This window comes from Schistocerca serialis, chromosome 2 (assembly GCF_023864345.2).
Source record: "Schistocerca serialis cubense isolate TAMUIC-IGC-003099 chromosome 2, iqSchSeri2.2, whole genome shotgun sequence".
Taxonomy (NCBI): Eukaryota; Metazoa; Arthropoda; class Insecta; order Orthoptera; family Acrididae; genus Schistocerca; species Schistocerca serialis.
Genome location: NC_064639.1, coordinates 254,254,212 through 254,275,196, shown reverse-complemented (window position 1 = coordinate 254,275,196; position 20,985 = coordinate 254,254,212).

Genomic DNA, 20,985 nt, shown 5'->3' with positions numbered 1-20,985 from the left:
TACTCTCGAACGGCGTGGGGGAAAACAAGCTCTTAAATTTTTCTGTGCGAGCCCTGATTTCTCTTATTTTATCGTGATGATCATTTCTCCCTATGTATGTGGGTGCCAACAGAATTTTTCGCAATTGGAGGAGAAGACTGGTGACTGAAATTTCGTGAGAAGATCCCGTCGCAATGAAAAACGCCTTTGTTTTAACGATTGCCACTCCAATGCACGTATCATGTCTGTTGCACCATGTTCACTATTTCGCGATAATACAAAACAAGCTGACCTTCTTTGAACTTTTTCGATGTCATCCATCAGTCCCACCTGACGCACAGCGGTACTCCAGAATAGGGTGGACAAGCTTGGTGTAAGCAGTCTCTTTAGTAGATCTGTTGCACCTTCAAAGTGTTCTGCCAATGAATCGCAGTTTTTGATTTGCTCTACCCACAACATTATCTATGTGATCGTTCAAATTTAAGTTATTTGCAATTGTAATCCCTAAGTATTTAGTTGAATTTACAGCCTTCAGAGTCGGCCGCTGTGGCGGAGCGGTTCTAGGCGCTTCAGTCCGGAACTGCGTTGCTGCTAGGTCGTAGGTTTGAATCTTGCCTCGGGCATGGATGTGTGTGATGTCCTTAGGTTAGTTAGGTTTACGTAGTTCTAAAAGTCTAGGCGACCCATAGTGCTTAGAGCCTTTTGCACCATTTACAGCCTTCAGATTTGTGTGACTTATCGGAATTTAGCGGATTTCTTTTAGTACTCATGTGAATAACTTCACACTTTTCTTTATTCATAGTCAATTGCCACTGTCCGCACCATAGAGGTATCTCATCTAAATAATTTTACAATTCGTTTTGGTCATCTGGTGAGATGAGGTAAATGTCAGCATCATCTGCAAACAATCTAAGACGGCTACTCAGATTGTCTCATATGTCGTTAATATAGATCAGGAACAACAGGGGGCTTATAACAGTTGCTTCGGAAACGTCGGATATTATTTCTGTTTTACTCGATGATTTTTCCGTCTACTAATACGAACTGTGACCTTTCTGACAGGGAATCACGAATCCAGGCGCACAACTGAGGCGATACCCCAAGGGCACGCAGTTTGGTTAGAAGACGCTTGTGAGGTACGGTATCGAAAGCCTTCGAACTCTAGTCGACGTCTTCGGTGCTCATAGAAAACAAATTTTGAAAGCGGCGGTTGTTAATAAAAATCAGTGGTATGCGTTTCTCACTTGTTTGACTTGCTGCTCACGTCCCGTTCCTAATCCATTACATAGGGAGACGTCTTTCTTGCACTCACAGCGACAGATTTGCACCTGGTGGAAAAAATTGGAACTAATTTTTTCCGGCGTAAACCGATTCCTCATTAGCGATTTACCATATCTACCAAGTTTCACAGCCCACATAGGACCTTTGAGTAGCCGCACTTTAATTATAACTGCCTGACACATTGTTGGTGCAGGTTCTAGTATTTCAGAGCACACAACTGGGCTCACTCTGTTGATCATGGGGTTCACCAGCGTATTGCCCATACGTATTTGCTTGTTGACCCAATGACATGATCAGTTACGATTGCAGTGAGCATGAAATCTTCGAGACTCGACTATGGATCAATGAAAAGTTGTCGCCTGCTGAGATGAATCACTTTCAGTTACAGCAGGCCTATTGCCGTGTCCAGACACGCCGACACCTGTACGAGTTGCTGTTCAGAACACGCGCCACGTCACCGACACTGGCTGCTGAGGACAGTATTATGCTGCAGGTGACATACATCTTGACTTGAACAGAATGTGTGGCAGCAATCTAAATCATCGTGACCGCTGCAGACTACGAGAATAGTTTTGCTCACCACCTGTATCCAATCATGCTTGATGTCTTCCCAGACGGCGATAGCATCTTCCAGTAGGAAAACTGTCAGTGTCATAAGGCCACAATTGTTGTACACTAGTATGAGCAGCTTGATAATGAGCTGAAGCTGATCTCTAGTCCCTCAAATTGTACTGATCTGAATCAGATGAAACACATCTGGGGTCCTATCAGGTGCCAGCACTGCGCCTACAGACCGCCGACCCGAAATTTAGGAGAAGTACGTGACGTGTAATACACTACTGGCCATTAAAATAGCTACACCAAGAAGAAATGCAGATGATAAACGGGTATTCATTGGACGAATATATTATACTAGGACTGACTTGTGATTACATTTTCACGCAATTTCAGTGCATAGATCCTGAGAACTCAGTACCCAGAGCAACCACCTCTGGCCGTAATAATGGCCTTGATACGCCTGGGCATTGAGTCAAACAGAGCTTGGATGGTGTGTACAGGTACAGCTGCCCATGCACTTCAACACGATACCACATTTCATCAAGAGTAATGACTGGTGTATTGTGACGAGCCATTTGCTCGGCCACCATTGACCAGACGTTTTCAGTTGGTGAGATATCTGGAGAATGTGCTGGCCAGGGCAGCAGTCGAACATTTTCTGTATCCAGAAAGGCCCGTACAGGACCTGCAACATGCGATCGTGCATTATCATGCTGAAATGTAGGGTTTCGCAGGGATCGAATGTAGGGTAGAGCCACGGGTCGTAACAAATCTGAAATGTAACGTCCTCTGTTCAAAGTGCGGTCAATGCGAACAAGAGGTGACCGAGACTTGTAACCAATGGCACCCCATACCATCACACCGGGTGATACGACATTATGGCGATGACGAATAGACGCTTCTAATGCGCGTTCACCGCGATGTCGCCAGACACGGATGCGACCATCATGATGCTGTTAACAGAACCTGGATTCATCCTATGAAATGACGTTTTGCCATTCGTGCACCCAGGTTCGTCGTTGAATACACTGTGGCAGGCGCTCCTGTCTGTGATGCAGCGTCAAGCGTAACCGCAGCCATGGTCTCCGAGCTGATAGTCAATGTTGCTGCAAACGTCGTCGAACTGTTCGTGCAGATGGTTGTTGTCTTGCAAGCGTCCCCATCTGTTGACTCAGGGATTGAGACGTGGCTGCACGATCCGTTACAGCCATGCGGATAAGATGGCTGTCATCTCGACTGCTAGTGATACGAGGCCGTTGGGATCCAGCATGGCGTTCCGTGTTACCCTCCTGAACCCACCGATTCCATTCTTTGCTAAGAGTTATTGGATCTCGACCAACGCGAGCAGCAATGTCGCGATACGATAAACCGCAATCGCGATAGGCTACAACCCGTCCTTTATCAAAGTCGGAAACGTGATGGTACGCATTTCTCCTCCTTACCCGAGGCATCACCACAACGTTTCACCAGGCAACGCCGGTCAACTGCTGTTTGTGTACGAGAAATCGGTTGGAAAATTTCCTCATGTCCGGCGCCACCCTTTGTGAATGCTCTGAAAAGCTAGTCATTTGGATATGACAGCATCTTCTTACTGTCGGTTAAATTTCGCGTCTGTAGCACGTCATCTTCGAGGGTGGAGCAATTTTAATGGCCAGTAGTGTAGTTTTGCTCACCATACTTGATGTCTTCCCAGACGGCGACAGCATCTTCCAATAGAAAAACTGTCAGTGTCTCAACGCCAAAATTGTGGTACAGTAGTATGAGCTGCGTAATAATGAACTGAAGCTGATTTCTAGTCCCTCAAATTCTCCTGATCTGAATCACATGAAACACAACTGGGATCCTATCAGGTGTCAGCACTGCGCCCACAAACGGCCGACCCGCAATTTAGGAGAAGTACGTGACGTGTAATAAACAGTTGGCGCCACGTAGCTCCACCGCATACTTTGCTAAGACTTGTCGAATCCATGCAACGTATCATCGCTACCATATTGCGTCCCAAAGGCTGAGCAACACGCTATTAGGAGATGGTCGTATTGTTTTGGCTCATAAGTGTGTCATACAATGAAGGCTTTCACGAATGGGTGTTTCAGCTGCCGAGAATTCTTCCGGGTTGTACGGCCGTGGTCCATGGAACTCTTCTATCCCTGACGTTTCGTCCAAAGCTACATTGGACACCTTCGGAGGTGCTCCTGGTTTGCTGAGTCTGTCAGTTGGCAAGACTCAGCACAACCAGGAGGAGCTCCGAAGATCTCTAACGTAGCTTTGGACGAAACGTCAAGGATAGAAGAGTTCCATGGACCACGGTCATAAATGTGTGTTGTACCATGGCTTCTAGACTGCAGTTTGCTTTTATCAGTAATTTTATGGTGAACCACTCTATACAACAATGACTGCGTGTTTGAGACGCTCAGAGAAATTGCTGTGCCATGAGGCACGTACATGGTCCAGTTACATTAATGTTACCGCCGGCTATGTTAGACGTCAGCATGCAATAAGCACTCAAAGACGGCAATTGGCAACACTACGAGGATAGTCCAGTCCATGAATGATGCCGAACTGATCAGGTCGAGAAACGGACGGGAACCGCATTGTTGCCGGTTCCAAGAGTCAGTTGCGGCACGCGCATACACGTGCTTTGCATTTGATGTAAGAGTCTATCCTGCAAATTGTGTCTGTCATTCGCTTGTGTAGACTTCTAAATGTTCAAATGTGTGTGAAATCCTATGGGACTTAACTGCTAATCTTACACGCTACTTAACCAAAACCATCCTAAGGACAAACACACACACCCATGCCCGAGGGAGGACTCGAACCTCAGCCGGGACCAGCCGCACAGTCCATGACTGCAGCGCCCAGACCGCTCGGCTAATCCCGCGCGGCTCGCTTGTGTAGAATTTGTTGCTTACCATCAGCATCAGCCGTAACGACTCGCAACAGATGGAATTAAAAATTCGGTAAATAACTCTCTACGATCACGTTTAATGTTTGCTTTGGGTACAACATTCCCAACAGAGCCATCAGAACATTACTGAACGCCCATTGGCTGTCGGAGTATGGGTGACGTAGGTGCGCAGAACGAGTCTAAACTCGACCGCCATCGTTTCTGTCTCCAACTGTAGCACTGGAGGGTATATCAAGCTTCTCGGAGGGGGGGGGGGGGGATGCGGAAAACAGTGCAGTTGTTGTAATTCGAAAACAGAGGGATTTAGATGACATCCCAAAGGGCATGATCATCGACTTTTGAGCCAAGGGTGGAACCATTTCCGTAGCAGCTATCTTTGTAAGCTGTTCACGTGCCACCGTGGTTAAAGTATACCATGGATGGCAAAATGGCACTATGAAAATAACACCGAGGCATCTGTAGTGCACGACCATAGACGACAGGGGTGATCGACGGCTGTACGGGCGAATAGACAAGCAACTGCTGAGCAACTCACAGAGCAGGTGAATGAAGGGGCAACCAACAGTGTCACTTCAGCGACCGTTGAGAATGTTGCTGCTTATGGGCTTCCGCCGAAGGTCAGGTGCCCGGTTCATACACCCATCCTGATTGATGTTCATTGGCGACAGAGGCTGGAATTTGCTCGCCAGTACCGCAACTGGACGTCTACTGAGTGACGACAGGTGGTCTTTTCGGATGAACCAGGTTTTATGCTCCATTGGGAAGGTGACTGTTTGATCGTCGGAGGGGTCGAGGCCGTAGGAGGGAGCGTTACTGTCTGGGGAATGTTTTCGTGGCATTTGCGGGGTGATCTTGTCTACATCTACATCTACGTCCATACTCCGCAAGCCACCTGACGGTGTGTGGCGGAGGGTACCTTGAGTACCTCTATCGGTTCTCTCTTCTATTCCAGTCTCGTATTGTTAGTGGAAAGAAGGATTGTCGGTATGCCTCTGTGTGGGCTCTAATCGCTCTGACTTTATCCTCACGGTCTCTTCGCGAGATGTACGTAGGAGGGAGCAATATACTGTTTGACTCCTCGGTGAAGGTATGTTCTCGAAACTTCAACAAAAGCTCGTACCGAGCTACTGAGCGTCTCTCCTGCAGAGTATTCCACTGGAGTTTACCTATCATCTGCGTAACGCTTTCGCGAGTACTAAATGATCCTGTAACGAAGCGCGCTGCTCCCCGTTGGATCTTCTCTATCTGTTCTATCAACCCTATCTGGTACGGATTTCACACTGCTGAGCAGTATTCAAGCAGTGGGCTAACAAACGTACTGTAACCTACTTCCTTTGTTTTTGGGTTGCATTTCCTTAGGATTTTTCCAATGAATCTCAGTCTGGCATCTGCTTTACCGACGATCAACTTTATATGATCATTCCATTTTAAATAACTCCTAATGCGTACTCCCAGATAATTTATGGAATTAACTGCTTCCAGTTGCTGACCTGCTATATTGTAGCTAAATGATAAGGGATCTTTCTTTCTATATATTCGCAGCACATTACACTTGTCTACATTGAGATTCAAATGCCATTCCCTGCACCATGCGTCAATTCGCTGCAGATCTTCCTGCATTTCAGTACAATTTTCCATTGTTACAACCTCTCGATATACCACAGCATCATCTGCAAAAAGCCTCAGTGAACTTCCGATGTCATCCGCAAGATCATTTATGTGTATTGTGAATAGCAACGGTCCTACGACACTCCCCTGTGGCACACCTGAACTCACTCTTACTTCGGAAGACTTCTCTCCATTGAGAATGACATGCTGCGGTCTGTTATCTAGGAACTCTTCAATCCATTCACACAATTGGTCTGATAGTCCATATGCTATTACTTTGTTCATTAAACGACTGTGGAGAACTGTATCTAACGCCTTGCGGAAGTCAAGAAACACGGCATCTGCCTGGGAACCCGTGTCTATGGCCCTCTGAGTCTCATGAACGAATAGCGCGAGCTGGGTTTCACACGATCGTCTTTTTCGAAACCCATGCTGATTTCTACAGAGTAGATTTCTAGTCTCCAGAAAAGTCATTATACTCGAACATAATACGCGTTCCAAAATTCTACAACTGATCGACGTTAGAGCTGTAGGTCTATAGTTCTGCACATCAGTTCGACGCCCCTTCTTGTAAACGGGGATGACCTGTGCCCTTTTCCAATCCTTTGGAACGCTACGTTCTTCTAGAGTCCTACGGTATACTGCTGCAAGAAGGGGGGCAAGTTCCTTCATGTACTCTGTGTAAAACTGAACTGGTATCCCATCAGGTCCATGCGGTCTTTCCTCTTTTGAGCGATTTCAATTGTTTCTCTATCCCTCTGTCGTTTATCCCTCTGTACTTGGGGACGATGTGGAATCCTACATGCAGTTTGCTTCTGCTCGGCAGGACGGCATCTACCAGCAGAACAATGCACCGTGTCACACACCTCGTAGTGTACGTGCATGTCTGAAGAGGACCAGGATGAGTCTGCAGTACACCCCTGGCCACCAGTCTCCCCTCAGGAGTACAGTACTCTATAACTCCACATCCACTGGTCTGCTCTGCTCTGGCCAAATTGCCAACTGCTCCACTTGCCACGGGCGGTACCCTACTGCTCGTCGCTTCGTACACTTGTATCGGAGATAAGTGGAGACACTGCACTGCTGTGAAACACCGGGCTATTCACTGTTAACCGGATCCGCCTGTAAAGCTACCGCTTCGTTCTGCTGATGTCACGATTCTGTTCAACAGAGGAGTTCTGACACAGCTACTCTTATTTCGATTGTTCTGGCAGTGGAAAGTGACAGAAGTTACAAACTTATCATCTTACTAAGACTACGACAATACTTTTGCAGTCGGACTTCGTTGTTGGTAACGGGACTGTGCCAGATTCAGCAACACAAAACTTCTACTGTCCTGTCGTAACTAAAAACTTACTGTCAATAACAATGCGCACCTTCATTCATAGTCAGCTGGCACCTTCGAGTCACTGTTACTACTAAAACTCGTAAATCTGTAGCCCGCACATAAATTGAGAGGAGTCAGAAGGGACGTGATCGAAACATGTGCATTTGAATTACATTTGCACTAAGTAGGGAAATATTTCATACTGGAGTGAGTGGCTTTCGCAGCCGCACATTCACAGTCATCCCACAGACCGCTCATTAGTGGACCAATATTTGTTGGAATGACTTTGCTTCTGTTCTCGTATACTTTAATCGGTCAGTTCTTGCTGTTGATTGTGATGTTCCTTGTATTCCGATGTGTTCATGAGAACAGATTATTAATGTTGATACGACCCAGAAATAATAGCTGTCCTGATGATTTGGTGAACTGACAGGAATCCGCTAAATCAGAGTCGGCGAACTGATCGTCGTGAATAAACAGCCTGGGGATAACGTACATGGTTGTGAATGGCACTTACGGAACGGCTCGTAGATTGGCCACAACCACTGCCCGTTTCGCATAGGGCTTGAAACGTCCCCTTGGAAAAATTAATGAATGACTGTGCTAATAAATCTCTTACATTATTTCATTTTCAAACAGCTCAGCAGAACTGAACGTACTCAGACTTTTCGCTCTTTTCCTATTCTGATCAACACTAAACTGACACACAACATTTTTAGCGCAACGCAATCTGACTTTCAATAATCCCTACAAAAGAATGGCCCTGACTGACAATAACCTATACCTTTCATGAATCACTTACCTCACAAAAATCTTCGTTGCTCGAACTACTGCAATACAGCGAGCGCCAATACTGCCAGCTAAATAAAAGGATTCTAACTACTGAAGGCACTAACTACTGATAGGCATAGTCAGCAAATGAAAGATTTTGATAGAGAACAAACAATGTATTTACCTTAATAATGTTCCAAAGTTATATCAGTTCATGATATCCAATATTACAAATTTACTCTTTCTGACGGACACACGTCCAGATCGTCCGCTCTCAAAATTCTGCCATTTCTCTCTCCACATCCACCACTTCTGGCGGCTCACCTCCAACTACGCAACGCTACGCGCTGTTCACATCCAAGAGCTCCAACTGCCCAACACTAGAATAGCGAATATTTCAACAATGCCAACCAGCCACAGACCGCACGCAGCACAGTCAGTGATTTTCATACAGAGCGCTACGTGGCGTTACCAACATAAAAACCTAAACAGCCTACTTACATCTAAACAGCCTACTTACAAGCTCATTGTATAGGGTCCAGCAAAAGCCAGAGTAAGTAGGCTATAAATGATAGCTGCAAGTGTTCAGGCAGAACTGTGCTGTGTCTTTTACGGCAAGATCTGGCGAGTGCCACGACCCATGTTATTTGCACACGTGTGCGCACTCTACATCTGGACAGTGTCCATCGATTCTCCTTCCGCGGCACTGACGAAGTCCAGCGATATAACAATATCAACCGATGGAGCCAGGGCTCACTGGTGTTCAAACGACCTACCATATTAATAATTCATCGTTGCAAAATAATGAAATGTATTACGTTAAAAAGAACGGAAAAATTTTCAGAAGCCGACCTCGGGAACACCAGTTTGGTTCTGGAGAAAACTAGGAAAACGCGAGGCGGTACTGACCCTATCCGGCCGATGTGACCGAGCGGTTCTAGGCGCGCCGGTCTGGAACCGCGCGACCCCTACGGTCGCAGGTTCAAATCCTGCCTCGGGCATGGATGTGTGTGATGTCCTTAGGTTAGTTAGGTTTAAGTAGTTCTAAGTTCTAGGGGACTGATGACCTCAGATGTTAAGTCCCATAGTGCTCAGAGCCATTTGAATTTGAACTGACCCTATGATTAATGTTAGGTGTCCGCCACCAGAAGCTGAATGTTCAGCGCGACAGACTGTCAATCCTAAGTGCCCGGGTTCGATTCCCGGCTGGGTCTGAGATTTTCTCCGCTCAGGGACTGGGTGTTGTGTTGTCCTAATCATCATCATTTCATCCCCATCGACGCGCAAGTCGCCGAAGTGGCGTCACATCGAAAGACTTGCACCATGCGAACGGTCTACCCGACGTGAGGCCCTAGTCACACGACATTAATTATCTTAGAAGGTAAAATGAAAAAAAGGCAAAACTAGGCTAATCTTATTAATGATTAATGGAAACCTACTCAGCTGTATTATATCATATTATCGTGTTACAACCGGTTTCGTTCGCAGAACATTTCAGGTTGCCGAGTTGTGCTAATACACTCCTGGAAATTGAAATAAGAACACCGTGAATTCATTGTCCCAGGAAGGGGAAACTTTATTGACACATTCCTGGGGTCAGATACATCACATGATCACACTGACAGAACCACAGGCACATAGACACAGGCAACAGAGCGTGCACAATGTCGGCACTAGTGCAGTGTATATCCACCTTTCGCAGCAATGCAGGCTGCTATTCTCCCATGGAGACGATCGTAGAGATGCTGGATGTAGTCCTGTGGAACGGCTTGCCATGCCATTTCCACCTGGCACCTCAGTTGGACCAGCGTTCGTGCTGGACGTGCAGACCGCGTGAGACGACGCTTCATCCAGTCCCAAACATGCTCAATGGGGGACAGATCCGGAGATCTTGCTGGCCAGGGTAGTTGACTTACACCTTCTAGAGCACGTTGGGTGGCACGGGATACATGCGGACGTGCATTGTCCTGTTGGAACAGCAAGTTCCCTTGCCGGTCTAGGAATGGTAGAACGATGGGTTCGATGACGGTTTGGATGTACCGTGCACTATTCAGTGTCCCCTCGACGATCACCAGTGGTGTACGGCCAGTGTAGGAGATCGCTCCCCACACCATGATGCCGAGTGTTGGCCCTGTGTGCCTCGGTCGTATGCAGTCCTGATTGTGGCGCTCACCTGCACGGCGCCAAACACGCATACGACCATCATTGGCACCAAGGCAGAAGCGACTCTCATCGCTGAAGACGACACGTCTCCATTCGTCCCTCCATTCACGCCTGTCGCGACACCACTGGAGGCGGGCTGCACGATGTTGGGGCGTGAGCGGAAGACGGCCTAACGGTGTGCGCGACCGTAGCCCAGCTTCATGGAGACGGTTGCGAATGGTCCTCGCCGATACCCCAGGAACAACAGTGTCCCTAATTTGCTGGGAAGTGGCGGTGCGGTCCCCTACGGCACTGCGTAGGATCCTACGGTCTTGGCGTGCTCCGTGCGTCGCTGCGGTCCCGTCCCAGGTCGACGGGCACGTGCACCTTCCGCCGACCACTGGCGAGAACATCGATGTACTGTGGAGACCTCACGCCCCACGTGTTGAGCAATTCGGCGGTACGTCCACCCGGCCTCCCGCATGCCCACTATACGCCCTCGCTCAAAGTCCGTCAACTGCACATGCGGTTCACGTCCACGCTGTCGCGGCATACTACCAGTGTTAAAGACTGCGATGGAGCTCCGTATGCCACGGCAAACTGGCTGACACTGACGGCGGCGGTGCACAAATGCTGCGCAGCTAGCGCCATTCGACGGCCAACACCGCGGTTCCTGGTGTGTCCGCTGTGCCGTGCGTGTGATCATTGCTTGTACAGCCCTCTCGCAGTGTCCGGAGCAAGTATGGTGGGTCTGACACACCGGTGTCAATGTGTTCTTTTTTCCATTTCCAGGAGTGTATAATGACACAAATGGTCTGGTTCTAGTATGTAATATTAAAGAAGAAGTCCAAAAGCAGTGCTCAAAACTTTCTGCAGACCATCTGGCGGAATATTTATGAGCATTTCTTTTGAATTTGTTCTTTAAGATTACATACAACAACCACGCCGGCCGAAGTGGCCGTGCGGTTAAAGGCGCTGCAGTCTGGAACCGCAAGACCGCTACGGTCGCAGGTTCGAATCCTGCCTCGGGCATGGATGTTTGTGATGTCCTTAGGTTAGTTAGGTTTAACTAGTTCTAAGTTCTAGGGGACTAATGACCTCAGCAGTTGAGTCCCATAGTGCTCAGAGCCATACAACAACCAGACCATTTGTGTCATGACATTAGCACAACTCGGCAACCTGAAGATATTCTACGAACCAACCGATCGTAACACAATAAATGTGTAATAATGCAGCTGAGGAGGTTTTCCTTAATCATTAACATCAGTGTTAGCTGTGGTGCTCAACAGGATCAAGATTACTTACGAAACGTAAGTAATCTTGAGAACGGCAAACATATGTTTCTCGCATTTATGGATCTCAAAAAGAATTTGACAATGTTGATTGGACTATATTCTTTGAAATTGTAAAGGCAGTTGGATAAAATACAGGGAGTGAAATGTTATTTACAACTTGTACAGAAACCAGGCTGCTGTTATATGAGTCGAAGAACATGAATGGGGAGGAAAAGTTGCAAAGGGCTGTAGTGAATTATCTCTGTTATTCAGTATATACAGTGAGCAACCTGTGGAGGAAAGCAACGAGATTTTTGGAAAGGGAATTAAATTTCAGTGACAAAAAATTAAAATCTTGACGTTTGTTGATGAGTCATAATTCGGTCAGTGATAGGCAGGTTACAAGACGAACATCAACGAATGTGAAACAGGGTAGTGGTGCGTAATCGAACTAGCAAAAATGCGAATATGTTACTGAATTCCACCTTCCTTAGCATCTTTAAAAATTTTCATAAAAATAATGGGATGCGAACGTATTCGCGCCATTTTCAACAAGCAGCTTATTTCATACTGCCACAAGCTTCCCTAACGTTAACTCACTCACGCCCACTAGTCCGTAGCTGTAAGTCGCTCATACCCCATCCACTCCCATTTGCCTTGCCTCACTCACACATTGAGCGCAACTCATAGTCATTATCTCTTTGTGTCTTTCTATGACTGACTCTTGCGTCACAGCCACAGTTTCCTTCCTTCTGTTCCTACTGCTGCAGTCTCCTGTCACTATCATTGTCTCCCTCTTGCTCTCTTACTGCCAACATCACACTCCTCCTTTCCTACTGCTGCTCTCGCTTCTCACTGTCACTCGCTCTCCTTCCTCGTTGTCATTGTCATATACTCTGTCTCTCATTATCACTGGCTCTCATCCATTTCCACTCACTCTTTCTCTTTATTCCCCACCTCCCAATACTCTTGGCATTGTCTCCTTCACTCTCTTTTTCTAACACTGTTCTGTCATTGTCAACTATGTTCCACTTCCACTGTGATCCTCTCTTTCTCTCACAGTGCCCTTGTCTCCTTCGCTCTTTCTATACCACAACCATTATCTATTATCTTCCAGTATTTACAACTTTTCCGTCTCTTTGCCACTGCCACTGTCTTCTTCTCTCTCACCATAAAAACTGCGAATACGTCCACACGCCAAAAATTTTAGGAAAATTTTTAAAAGTGCTGAGGAAGGTAGAATGAGGCAGTTGGAACCCAACTTTTCAGTCAGACTTCTTTGAAAAAAGCAGGAACAGTAACGCAAAATTAATGTTAATCTAAGACCGGATTTTACGTGCACAAAAATTTTGGATGTGTTTCAGTAACACAACATGGGGTTCCCGGAACCCTTCTGATGATAACGGACAAACTTAAAGCATGTTTCTCGCCCTACACCGGATTTTACATGTGCAACAAGGGTGAATTTGAAACTCCGTATTTCGGAAACGGATAAAGATACGACAAAAAGTTTCAAGACTGTTCGAGATCGGGGTCTTAGGAATACAACATAAAAATTACAGCAATTTTCTGTTTATAGCCGTCTCGTAATCCGCGGCTGAGTTTCGGTACCCAATAAACAAGTTTTTGAAAAGTTTCTCGATAACGGATAAAATTTTTTGAAAACAGGAAGATAGCGCTTCTATATAATTTTTTAGAGAATATGTCGTTAAAATTTGAGCAATTTTCTGCCGCTTTTTATTATTTACATTATCTCACCTACTGGATGTTACGTGCATAAGTAGGGTAACTTTTGAATCTGTGTATCTTGGAAAAGGACAAAGATATTAAGAAAATTTTTAAGATTTTTCGAGTTCGGGATCTCGGAAATATATCGTTCAATATTTTTCGAGATAGGGATCTTAGGAATTTATCGTAAAAATTTCAGCCATTTGCTGTGTGCTGACGTCCTTGAATCATCGGCTGCGTTTTGGTGCGCTGGTGACGGCGAAAATATAATGAAAAACCCTTTTTGTGGGACTTTCCGAGAAACCGTCCATAAACTAATGTCGCCTCCATACGTTCCTAGCCAACGGATGTCTAAAACACTTGAACCTATCTTTTTATCGCCAACAGAACCCGAGGTAGAGCCCCGGAGGAAACCCGTTTTTATGCGCTGCGTTTTGGAACATATTAGGTAAGCATTCTATCGCATGCATACTGATTAAATCAAGCGAAACTGAGGGAATGAGATTTCTAAATGAGATCGTAAAGATAGTAGATGTGTTGGTCATAAAAAAAAAGACTGTGGCCGAAGTAGCGAAGATATAAAATGACTCGTTACAGAAAGGAAAGCGTGCATTTTATGAAGGTATTTTTCTGGAGTATAAACTTGTACCGAAGGGAAATGTGGACGATAAATAGTTTAGAGAAAAAGAGAATAGAAGTTTTTGGAATGTGGTTTTGCAGAAGAAAACTGAAGATTAAACGGATAAATCGAAAAACTAATATGAAGGTGCTGAATTGAACTGAGGAGAAAAGGAATTTATTGCGCCGCCTGGCTAAAAGAAGAGGTTGGCTTATACGACACATCAAGAAGCATGAAGGGATAATCTGTTTGTTAATGTAAAACTATAGGGGCAGATCAGGCTTTGACCACAGTAAAGAGGTTAAAATGGATGTACATTGAAGCAGTTATGCAGAGATGAAAAACCTTTCGCAGGATATGCTATTGTCGAGAGCTGCATCAAAGCAATCTTCGGACTGAAGACGACGCCGATGAAAAAAACAACATCACAATAGTATAATTCGGCATAGACACGATAATGGTACCTATGTTGTCGCGGTCTTCAGTTGGAAAACTATACCGATACAACTCTCCATGCTACTCTATCCTGCGCAAACCCTTTCATCTCCGAATAACTACTACAACCTACATCCATTTGAACCTGCTTACCATATTCATTTCTTGGTCTTCCTCTATAATTTTTACCTCCAAAAATTCTCTTCAGTACTAAATTCATGATACCTTGATGTTTCAGAATATGTCCCATCAACCGCTCCCTTCTTTTAGTCAAGTTAGCCACAAATTTCTTTTCTACCCAATTGCATTCAGTCTCTCCTCACTAGTTACGCTATCTAGCCAGCTAATCTTCAGCATTCTTCCGTAGGACCATAGTTAAAAAGCTCCTATTCTTTTCTTGTCTGAAGTGTTTACAGTCCACATTACACTTCAATGCAAGGCTACACTCCAAACAAAAACCTTCAGAAAAAACTTCCTAACGTTTAAATTCATATTCGAAGTTAAGAAATTTCTCTTCTTCAGAAACGCTTTTTGGCGATTGCCAGTCTACATTTTATATTCTCTCTGCTTCAGCCAGCGTCATTTATTTTAGTGCCCAAATCCCAAGTAGCAAAACTCGTATAATAATTGTAATATCTTATTTCCGAATCTAATTCCCTCAGCACCGACTGATTTCATTCTTCTACATTTCATTGCCCATGTTTTACTTTTATTGATGTTTCTCTTATATCCTTCTTTCAAGACATTGTACATTCCGTTCAACTATTGTTCCAAGTACTTTGCTGTCTCTGACATGATTACAGTGCCATCGGCAAAGCGTAAAGCTTTTATTTCTTCTCCCTGAACTTTAATTCCTTCTCCAAATTTTTCTTTCGTTTCTTTTACTACTTGCTCAATGTACGGATTGAAAAATATCGGGGATAGGCTACAACCATGCTCAAGTACCGATTCCCTTTCACGTCCTTCGACTTGTATAATTGGCGTCTGTTTTCTGTACAATTTGTAAATGACTTTTTGCTCCCTGTTCTTTTTTTTAACCACTTCTACCTTTAGAATTTCAAAGACTTTATTCCAATAACAACTGTCAAAAGCTTTAAACCTACAAATGCTATAAACCTAGATTTGCCTAGATAGGGGGAAAGGGGTGTTGAAACTGAAGAGAGAGATCAAGGTTTAACTTAAATTGGCAAATTCTAATGGATGTAGTTTGCAGTAATTCTGTAGAGCCGGCCGGTGTGGCCGAGCGGTTCTAGACGCTTCAGTCTGGAACCGCGCGACTGCTACGGTCGCAGGTTCGAATCCTGCCTCGGGCATGGATGTGTGTGATGTCCTTAGGTTAATTCGGTTTAAGTAGTTCTAAGTTCTAGGGGACTGATGACCTCAGATGTTAAGTCCCATAGTGCTCAGTGCCATTTGAACCATTTTTTGAAATCTGTGGAGATCTACATCTACGTCATTGCTCTGCAGCTCACTTCCACGTGCTTGGTGGAAGGTTCACAGAACCACTTTCAGACTATTTCTCGACTGTTCTAGTGTTGAATAGCAATTGGAAAAAAATGAACACCTAAATCTTTCCGTACGAGCTCTGATTTCCCTTAGTTTACTACGATGGTAACTTCTTCAGGTGAGAACCAACAAAATATTTCCGGTTTCGGAGGAGAAAGTTGGTGAGTCGAGTTCTGCGTAAAAGATCTCACCGCAACGGAAAACGTCTTTGTCTTAATGATTGCCACACGAGTTCGCGTATCATATCCGTGATACTCTCTGCCCTGTTTTGCGGTGATACAAAACGAGCTGCTCTACTTTGAAGGGTCGATTTCCTTCACCATCCTTAGCTCATCGGACGGGACCGGACCTCGCTGATAGGTCCCCTTCCCCAAACCAACCGCCCAACCAACCTTTTTTGAAGTTTTTCGATGTCTTCCGTCAATCGTTTCTGGTAAGGAAACCATACCGCGCAGCGGAGTCTGTTTAGTAGAATTGTTGCATCATCTCAGTGTTTTGCCAGTAAAACGCAGTTTTTGATTCCTCTTCTCCACAACATTTTCTATGTGATGGTTCCAATTTAAGTTCTTCTTCACTGTAGCCCCTAATTAATTAGCTGAATCGACAACCTTTAAATTTGTATTATTTATCGTATAACCTAGATTTATTGGATTCTTTTTAGTTCGCTTGTGGAGGATCTTAGTGTTTAATATCAGCTGCCACTTTTTGTATCAAACGCTCTTATTCTTTTTCCTTTTTCCTGCATGGTTGTTTATGAAACTGTAATTAATTTAAGGGGTGCCACATGTCTTTCCTGTGGCCTCCCCCGTTCCCAACTGTCCACGTGAAAGTGTGCGAACGTTTCCTAAATGTTTGCGAATTGTATAACAGGGGCGGGACATGGGTAAAAGCCTGGCATTCACGTAGCCGTATGTGGGAAACCGCCTGAAGCCCACGCCCATGCTGATCTGCAGAACGGCCCTCGTCGTTATTCAGCGCGGTGGATTCGATGCGGAACCGGCGTCGCACCCTGTATCTGACAAACGGCGCGTAAACGCGCTTTGCTGTCCGGACGGGTTTTTGCACCACCCAGATATCTTGTCTATATGATTTTGTAATTCGTATTCGTTTCGTGACGACCTTCAGTAGACGGTAAACAACTGCAAAAATCTGCGAACAATCTTATAGGCTATTTACTTTGTCTCCCAAAGCGCTTATGTAGATTAGAAACAGCAGAGAGCCTATAACACTTCCTTGGGGAACGCCAGGTACAATTTCTGTTTCAATCAACCACCTGCAATGAGTTAATACGAACTGTGTCCTTCTGATAGGAAATCACGAACACAACTGAAATGACACTCCATAGGGACCGGAAATTTAGTGGCTCTGAGCACTATGGGACTTAACTGCTCAGGTCATCAGTCCCCTAGAACTTAGAACTACTTAAACCTAACTAACCTATGGACATCACACATATCCATGCTCGAGGCAGGATTCGAACCTGCGACCGTAGCGGTCGCGCGGTTCCAGACTGTAGCGCCTAGAACCGCTCGGCCAGTCCGGCCGTCGGAAATTTAGTGAGGGACTATAATGACTTTAGAAGTGGTGGTACAGAGATCGAAAGGTGTACGTAACATTTTGATCATAATTTAACTTTTCTTTATTTATAAAAAAATCTTAAACACAGAGGGGGCGACCCCCAAATTAGCTTTGCATTTTATTATGAAGTACGAAAGAAATAACCCACTATCATTAAAACGGTGTCAAGGAACTCTCTTATAAGTTGGCCAACCGTGACATAGAAATTTGAACTTCCTCATAACAAACAGAATAGTCTTATACCAATAAATCTCATTAAAAAATATATAACTCTTAGCCAGAACTGTGCCTCTTGAATATTGCTTGAAAATAGCAAAACAAGAAATGAACTCAGGAAGCAATAACCCCTAAGCAAGAGCCAGTGCAAATTCTTTAAGCAACAGATAAAGCTGTCTTAAACTGAGCACTAGAATCGGCACTAACAACGGTCTCTCCAGCTGGATTACAAAATGTACTAACCTCACCTGTCATATGTCACAAAACATGGAAAGTAGTACATTCAGATTCTGATTATGACTTTTGATATTTTTAAAAATATCGGGATTCCTATGTCGATATTTAAAATATCGCTCTACGAAACCTCGACGTATCGAGAAAAGTATTGATATATAGAATGAAGAGCTATCAGGGCATCAGCCTACAAAAATATCAACTGCATATTGTAAATATACTGCCGGATTTAGAGTTGTATGTTTAAGTATTGATTTATTATTAGATATTCTGTACAACAAGAAGCTAGCAGTCTGATTACCCCCCACCCCCCTCCCTTAAAGCAAGAATTGAAAGGAAAACGATGCACGTTCACGTTTGGCGACAACACTTTCCTAACAATGGTAACTGCATGTAAGTGGCACAATAAAAGGTGTCCGTTGCGCTCGTCTTTCGGTATCGTCACATATCGGATTCGTTCGGAACACTTCATGTTGACTTCCCCGTTTTTCATTTCTACAAACGCCAGCGACCTAGGAGCTGTAGTGTCAAAACTAAGTGGTGAAGTTAAACGCCGCAGTTTCTGTTAGTAACACCGAGCGCCAATTACGTCAACATGTCTCATGTCTCCGGCCACCGCAAAGACCAATCTTGTGATTTAGATTATTGTTTATCATTTTCAGCAACTGTTTTTGAAGAATGCCTATGTAAAGAAATAGCACATTAGTTGCATTAAAAACTCTTTTCAAGCAGTAAAACTCCTTCACTCAACGAAAGTAAAATTATGTTCTACTCCAATTTGAAAAGAAAAATTTGAAATATTTACCGAAATTTGCGAAAAAATATTGTATAAAATAAAAATAATGGCACTCGATATTGCCATTCCGATATCAATATCTCGGGAAAGAAACATCGTCAGTAAATACCGGGTGATCAAAAAGTCAGTATAAATTTGAAAACTTAATAAACCACGGAATAATGTAGATAGAAAGGTAAAAATTGACACACATGCTTGGAATGACATGGGGTTTTATTAGAACAAAAAAAAAGTTCACAAAATGTCCGACAGATGGCGCTGGACAGCAAAACGTCAGTGACTGCGCATTACAATCGTGTATATAAGGAGCTGTAATGAGAGAGAGAATCAGATGCGCCAGCAGTCGCAGCATGTTGACGTTACCTGAAAAGGCGCTTTTAGTGAAGCTGTATTATCAGAATGGGGAATGTGCTAGCGTTACGATCCTATCGCCACAGGAAGGGTATTCGAACGGGTAAAGGTCCGTTGACAAATGCAGCTGTGGCGAGAATGATTTCGAAGTTCGAAGCCACGGGTTGTTTAGACGATAGACCCCGTAGTAGCCGATCGAGCACAAGGCGTAATACTGCTGAGACAGTTCAGGAAGAAATGGAGACTGTAGCGGGTTCGTCTATGCACGGGGAAGTCAGCGCTCGTGCAGTCGCACGTCGCACCGGCATTCCATACACTACTGTTTGGTTGGCACTTACGCGTACCCTCCGATGCTATCCGTACAAAATCCATCGGCATCATGAACTGTTACCTGGCGATTTAGTGAAGCGGAGGGCATTTGCGGTGCGGGCGTTTCAAAAGATGGCGGAAGATGACGCTTGGTTGAGTAACGTGTTGTGGACCGACGAAGCTCATTTCACGCTCCGAGAGTCGGTCAGTGCCCACAACTGCAGAATTTGGGCTACCGAAAATCCTAGAACTGTCTTGGAAACTCCATTGCACGACGAGAAAGTCACGGTATGGGTTGGATTTACCACATTTCTTCGAGGAAATGCGTGATTCTGGTTTTGTAACTGTTACCGTGCCGGGTGAGAGGTACGCCGATATGTTACAGAATAGCATCATCCCCAGCCTGACTGATGAACACCTGCTGGAACGTACGATGTTTATGCAGGATGGCGCTCCACCCCATATTGATGGACGCATGAAAGATCTTTTGCGCGCGTCGTTTGGTGATGATCGTGTGCTCACACCGTCACGTTCGTCGTGCTTGGTCTCCAATGCCCCAGACCTCAGTCCGTGCGATTATTGGCTTTGGGGTTACCTGAAGTGGCAAGTGTATAGTGATCGACCGACATCTCTAGGGATGCTGAAACACAACATCCGACGCCAATGCCTCACGATAACTCCGGACATGCTTTACAGTGCTGTTCACAGCTATTGTTAAGGAATGATGGTGAACATATTGAGCATTTCCTGTAAAGAACATCATCTTTGCTTTGTCTTACTTTGTTATGCTAATTATTGCTATTCTGATCAGACGAAGCGCCATCTGTCGGACATTTTTTGAACTTTTGTATTTTTTTGGTTCTAATAAAACCCCATGTCATTCCAAGCATGTGTGCCAATTTGTACCTCTCTATCTACATCATTCCGTGATTTATTCAGTTTTCAAATTTATACTGACTTTTTGATCACCCGGTACATCGATATTACTTCGGAAAAAATCGACGTTCCATGTATCGATATTTCATCAACAGTCCTAATTCTGATTCCAAACAATGTCCCCAAGTTAGAATGGTACACTGAACCTGCTTTCAAGCTTCGCCACAACAATTTTCTCTCGATGCATTACTTCTCAATAAGAAGGACCCACTCGCCATCAGAACCCGATACACAGCCAGATGTGCCCGCACCGTCGTCTTCGTTCGAGTGATCGGACGGGTTGATCGCTCAATCTGAATTTTTCGCCGTCGGGGTTGCTGTGCAGCGCTACTGGTCCAGTCCGTGAAGCACCCTCCCAGCACTTGTGGCCGCCGTGTGCATTACTCCAGTGGCACGCGCGCGCCGCGCTGGACTCGCTGATCGGGAATTCAA